This window comes from Eleutherodactylus coqui, chromosome 1, assembly GCF_035609145.1.
Source record: "Eleutherodactylus coqui strain aEleCoq1 chromosome 1, aEleCoq1.hap1, whole genome shotgun sequence".
Taxonomy (NCBI): Eukaryota; Metazoa; Chordata; class Amphibia; order Anura; family Eleutherodactylidae; genus Eleutherodactylus; species Eleutherodactylus coqui.
The window spans coordinates 313,139,557-313,146,743 of NC_089837.1; positions in this window are offsets into that span (position 1 = coordinate 313,139,557).

Here is a 7,187-nt window from a genome sequence, read left to right on the forward strand (position 1 = left end):
CTATTTTTTTTATCCATTTTTAGATTTTCCTCCCCTCACTTAAAAAACCTTTCTGTATCCATCAGCAGAGCCTGAGGCTTGTTCTCAGCGGACGGGTTCCATTTTTCAATGTACCATACAATGTTCTGAAAAGCTTTAAAAACAATCTAAGGGAAGTGAGATGGAAAAAAAAGGAAATTCTGCCATGTTTTGGGGTGCGGTGGGGGGCTTGTTTCACACGGCAGCAAAACTGATGTGATAACTTTATTCCGCGTAACGGTATGATAACTGCAATACCAAATGTATATAGGTTTTGGGCTTTTTTTGCTGTAGTATTTTTATAATATCTTCCGACTTCTCCTGACAGCCATAACTTTTTTTATGCCTTCGACATAGGTAGTTGTGCGCAGGAAACCCCATATTATCTGTTGGTACCATTTTTGAGTACCTTTAACTTTTTGATCGCTTTTTTTAACTTTTTTTTGGAGACAGGGTAACCAAAGAAGCACAATTCTCATGGTTTTTTTTCATGACAGCATTCACCATGCGGGGTGAATAATGCTGTACTTTGAAAGATCAGCCTTTTATGGATGGAGTGATACCAAATATGTGTTTGAGTTTTTTAATTATATATAAAATTTAGTAATATGGCAATAGTATTTCCAGTGAAAGTTGATCAGCCGGGGCCTATCGCTCAGACACCGACCGATCAGCTGAGTGGGCGCATGCTGTCAGCACGCTGGTAACTGCAGGCACAGCTTGCGTTCATTTCAATGAAAGCGTAGCCTGCAGTTACAAGTGCCGGCCACAACACAGGTTGGCGCGAAGACTTCTGCTCCGACCTCTGTGTTATTGCGGTGCTAACAGCATGCACCCAAGTCAGCTTAGTCAGCTAATTGGTCGTAAGTTGAATAGTAAATATACCCAGCGTACCTTGCAGACACTCGCGTGCGGGACAGCGCACCTTGCAGACGCTCGCGTGCGGGACAGCGCACCTTGCAGACGCTCGCGTGCGGGACAGCGCACCTTGCAGACGCTCGCGTGCGGGACAGCGCACCTTGCAGACGCTCGCGTGCGGGACAGCGCACCTTGCAGACGCTCGCGTGCGGGAGAGCGCACCTAGAAGACGCTCGCGTGCGGGACAGCGCACCTAGAAGACGCTCGCGTGCGGGACAGCGCACCTAGAAGACGCTCGCGTGCGGGACAGCGCACCTAGAAGACGCTCGCGTGCGGGACAGCGCACCTAGAAGACGCTCGCGTGCGGGACAGCGCACCTAGAAGACGCTCGCGTGCGGGACAGCGCACCTAGAAGACGCTCGCGTGCGGGACAGCGCACCTAGAAGACGCTCACGTGTCGGATAGTGTACCTAGAAGAAGCTCACATGCGAGACAGTGTATACAGGCAAAGCTACCTGCCACCATAGAGTTAAATGATAACATTAGTTTTACCTTTGCAGGGAGTTTGCTTCCTGTGAATATATAGTGTTTGTATTGAATTCAATGGCATTATTATAAGTTTGTCTAAAGGCTCTTTTACACACAACGATTATCACTCAAAATTCTCTCAAAAGCCATCTTTTGAGCGATAATCGTTGTGTGTAAATGTGCGCTCATCCTGCACGTACCGTGCACTTTTCGTTCATCGCTGAGTTCAGCTCAGCTTAAACTCTGTCGTCCCTGATAAGAGGGAACGCACGCTGAGTTCTCCACGGGCAGCGCTAATAACAGTCTTTCAGCTGCTGTTCTCTAAATACATGCAAATGAGCTAGTTAGCTGCTAATGGGCTGATTAGCCCATTAGTAGCTAATGCAAAATGACCGCTCAAAGCTGTCAGTTTCTGATGAATTTTGAGCAATCATCTATATGTGTAGATGGGGCTTTAGTAAGCACATCCTAGCAATGGCTGGCTCGTAGAGTGGTTGTCCTTTCAGAGACATCTTTCAGAATGCGGCCTGATGACCCCAAATCCCACTCACCCCACCCCCACCCCCACCCCCCCTCCTCCACGCAAGTAAACAGTGGACTTTACTGGGAAAATTTGCAGCCATCCAGCATTTCCAGCAGCTGTTATAGGGAAAATGTAGTATCACATGATGGCCATTCACATGTATGGCTGTCCTTATAATACAACAGTGGCTCAAAGTCTCCCTGAATGGATGCTGGGTATGCGTTATAAAAAGAGGGACCCTGCTCTATGATGTTCATATGGACTAATAATACATATAAACAGTGTACCCAACTTTTCAGGGGAATTTACAGAAAAAAAAGCCACTGTGTGTGTCCATCAGGAACAGCTCCATCTACGCCATTATAGGATTTGCATATGGAACTTTCACTAGCTTTAATAGTTTTCCTTTCTGCAGGTTCCATCTATCATTCTTTCCTGAGCTGGTGGATAGAGACTAGCTATTATATCTTCCATATCCTGCACATGTAGAAGGGCAGGATATCTTCTCCATCTCTCTGTAGCACACCCTCATAAGTAACAGGAGCATGTAGGACATCATACTGTAGTACTGAGCAGTGTAGATGTGATTTTAGTAGCTGTGAGACAGTAATTTACTTACTATTAATTGCAGCAGCATCTGTGCAAGTCTCTCAGTCTCCCTCTAGCAGCTATCTTCCCCTACCTCTCCATAGACTTCTATGTACAGCATGAGAAAGCAGCAAGCAAAGCTCTGCCCCCACTTCCTGATGTCCATCTTGGTGTCTCTGTTACTAGAGATGGACTTGATTTGACAACAGGCAGAAAGCAGCTAAAGGGATGTTTTTCACTGCGGATTCAGAATCCATACCAATTCTGCTCAAATCTGTGGTGAAATTTGCATCAAAAGAGTCTGATTAGTTTTAATGGGTATTTGCACCGTTGCGTATTAACCACAGATTGTTTTTCTCTATGCAGACTTGAAATCAGTGTGCAGAAAAACAATGAACTGACATGTCACTTCTTGGAATCAACATTGGGAAATCATCATGTAGATTTGCCTATTCAAAATGTCTAATAGTCTACGTGCAGAAACACAGTATACTGAGGAACTGTGCAGGAAAATCCAACACGGATATCATTGTGTGAACATAGCCTTAGCACTTCACAGGGATTTTTTTAGCACAAAAACATAAGTTCAGGTAAATAAATGTATTTGCACTTTTACTAATGATAACATTGGCTATCACATAAGCACAAGTTTGCTGAAAATTAAAGGGGTTGTCCCGAGGCAGCAAGTGGGTCTATACACTTCTGCATGGCCATAATAATGCACTTTGTAATGTACATTGTGCATTAATTATGAGCCATACAGAAGTTATAAAAAGTTTTATACTTACCTGCTCCGTTGCTGGCGTCCTCGTCTCCATGGTGCCGACTAATTTTCGCCCTCCGATGGCCAAATTAGCCGCGCTTGCGCAGTCCGGGTCTTCTCCTCTTCTCTATGGGGCTCCGTGTAGCTCCGCCCCGTCACGTGCCGATTCCAGCCAATCAGGAGGCTGGAATCGGCAATGGACCGCACAGAAGCCCTGCGGTCCATGAAGACAAAGGATCCCGGCGGCCATCTTCAGCAGGTGAGTATGAAGACGCCGGACCGCCGGGATTCAGGTAAGCGCTGTGCGGGTGGTTTTTTTAACCCCTGCATCGGGGTTGTCTCGCGCCGAACGGGGGGGGGGTTTAAAAAAAAAAAAACCCGTTTCGGCGCGGGACATCTCCTTTAAGTCATCTTTTAACTTAAAGGGGTTGTCTCGCGGCAGCAAGTGGGGTTATATACTTCTGTATGGCCATATTAATGCACTTTGTAATATACATCGTGCATTAAATATGAGCCATACAGAAGTTATTCACTTACCTGCTCCGTTGCTAGCGTCCCCGTCTCCATGGCTCCGTCTAATTCTGATGTCTTCTGGCGTTTTTAGACGCGCTTGCGCAGTCCGGTCTTCTCCCTTCTGGTCGTCCGGGCACGAGCGGCGTTCTGGCTCCGCCCCCTTCTACGTGTCATGGCGTAGCTCCGCCCCGTCACGTGTGCCGATTCCAGCCAATCAGGAGGCTGAAATCGGCAATGGACCGCACAGAGCCCACGGTGCACCATGGGAGAAGACCCGCGGTGCATCGTGGGTGAAGATCCCAGCGGCCATCTTGGTGAAGGAAGAAGTAAGAAGAAGGAAGACGTCGCAGAGCGGGGATTCGGGTAAGTAATATATATATATTTTTTTTTTTAACACATCCATTGGGGTTGTCCTGCGCCAAACGGGGGGCCTATGGAAAAAAAACAAAACGTTTCGGCGCGAGACAACCCCTTTAATATTTTTTTGAAGGGATGCAGGAAATTTTATGCTCTATAACAAGAAAACCACTCCAACCTCTCTTAAGATAGAACACTGGCAGAAAAGTTTGGTAAAAAGGTAGGGAACTGTGACGAATGTAGATTCAAGCTGCATGTCAGCAGGGATGCAGCAGCTATCCTAGAAAATGCTGAGGTGGGGAAATGTGAGAAATGGGGGACAGGATAAGAAAGTAATGGCTGTGTGATTTGTACCCATAAACAGCTGCGCATAAACCTGGCACAAACACCTTTCATATCTAGGATTTTTGAAAAATTTTTATTACAACCGGAATATCCCTTTAACCCCTTACCGTAAGTTTACGTCCTGGGGATAGCGCAAGATCACTTATGATCTGTCAGTCATAGCCGGCCTCCCGCTGCAAAAGCCCGGGTGCATCGGAGATGCGCCCCTCGCTGTTAACCCCTTCCCTGCCGTGATCTATGTAGATCGTGGCATGGGAGGGGTTCACGGAGGGAGCGTGCGCCCTCTGTGAAGTTGCTAGGCTCTCGCGATATAATCGCAAAGATCCCGGCTGGTTGCTATGGCAACAGGACGCCAGATACCGGCGTCCTGTATTGCCATAGCCTGTGATTGCTGTATAAGCGATATGGCAGGGCAGTAGCCCTGCCATGCCTTAACACAGTGATCATCAGTGCTATACTGTAAATGCCCCAGAGGGACACAAATTGTGTAAAAAAAAAAATGTACAGAAAAAAAATGTTAAACCCTTTTTTTTGTGCTTTTTGTCATATTAGCATTAAAAAAAAAAAAAAAAAAGGTAAAAAAAATTTAAATCCCACATATTTGGTATTGTCGCTTCCGTAACGATGCGTACAACACGTTGCACATGCTTTTGACTCCACACGTTATAAAAAGCATTTAAAAAAAACACTTAAAAAACTGAGGCAAAAATGCTATTTTTTAGCGTTTCGACTCCCTAAAAACGCAATAAAAGTGATCAAAAAAGTTGTATGTACCCCAAATTGGTACCAATACAAACTACAGCTCGTCTCGCAAAGAATAAGCCCTCACAGAGCTTCGTACATAAAAAAAAAATGTTAAAGTTACAGGACTTTGAATGCATCGATTTAGAAAAAAAATGATTTCCAAAAAAAGGGGTTTTATTGCAGAAAAATGGAAAAACCTAAAAAAAATTTAAGAATTTTGGTATCGTTGTAATTGTACCGGCCCGCAGAAAAAAAGGATTGTGTCATTCATGCTGCATAATTAACGCTGTAAAAAAAACCACAAAAATCTATGGCAGAATTGATGCGTTTTCTCTCCCTGTTATAAAAAATAATAATAATAAAAGTTTTACAATATAGTCTATGTACCCAAAAATGGCACCATCAAAAACTACCGTTCGCCACGCAAAAACAAGCCCTTATGCGGCCGCGTCGACGGAAAAATAAAAAGTTATGACTTTTGAAAAATGGAGATGAAAATCCGCCAAAAAGCGTTGCGTCCTTAAGCCCAAAATAGGCCCTGTCCCTAAGGGGTTAAAGGGAACCTGTCACCTCCAGACAGCACCTTAAGCTAAGTTATGCTGCTGTTCAGGGCGCGACAGGCAGCCGGGGGATTTATTTTTATACTCCCTCCCCTATTAACGTGGTGTCCACTGGTGAAGTGCTCTAGAAATCTGACTTTTCAGACCGCCGTGCGCACGTACTCCTTTAGAAGTCATTTGGTGAGTGGTCTGAAAAAGAGTCAGATTTTCTGACTGCGTGGACTTGACCGGTGGACAGCGTATATGGGAGTGGGTGCTAGCTGAATGGCGGGGATGACTAGGTGTTGTTGTTGTTAGCTGTTTAGTCGTTCACCATCCTAAAGGCTCCCCTCCCTTTCAGTTTTGCTTCTTTCAGTTGTGTGATATCCATGCCAGTATCAGCTCTGACAGTATCAGCCATCGTGTCTTTGGCCACTGATCTGTCCAAGCATTATAGATTTTTCTAGCCATCTGCTCCCATTACATGGCCAAAATCCGTGAGTCTGAGTCCGGTCATCTTGGCCTCCAGTGATGTATCGGGTCTTATACGACTCAGGACTCTGTTTGTAACTCTCACCGTCCAGGGCATACGCAGCAGCTTTCACCAGCATCACAGCTCAAACGCATCAATCCTCCTTCTATCAGCTTTTTTTGCAGTCCAGCTTTCACATCCATACATGGCTATGGGGAAAACGGTGGTTTGCACTATCCTGTGTTTAGTTGCTATACCGATATCCCTACTTTTCCAGATTTCGTCCATGTTTAGCATCGCGCTTCGCCCAATGGTATCCTGCGTTTAATCTCTGGCATAGATTCTCTATGCCAGAAAAACAAAAACAAGCCCTTATACGGCCGCGTTGACGGAAAAATAAAAAAGTTATGGCTTTTGAAAAATGGAGATAAAAATCTACCAAAAATCGTTTGGTCCTCAACGCCAAAATAGGCCATGTCCTTAAGGGGTTACCTACCACAGATATGTAATGTCTGCTGGAACGTCCACCAGCTATCATACTGGGGGTCAACTGACACTTCTTACCTTCATGACTAGGGAGTGGTAAGAACAGCCGAGCGAGTGTTTCCATCCCTCTTTATTGAGTTCAAGGGGGTTTGTCATACATATGTGTAGTAAAAGTGCCAATGGACCTCCATTCTGATGACAATGGAGGTCCTGATGTCAGAACTCCCACCGATCATTTATGCCAAGTCTGTAGAATCATTGTACATTGTGCTGTGTACTGGGTGGGTGGCAGCATGATTTGTATTTAGGGTGGATGAATGACATATTTCAATATCTCTGCTTGGAGTGGTAAGAAAACAGGGGTGTGGTGTCAGCAGTAAGGAAAAGCATTAAAAAAATTATATCTATGGAAAAACCTGGAAAAAAAAGTTTCTAATTGGCTTCTACAAGGGC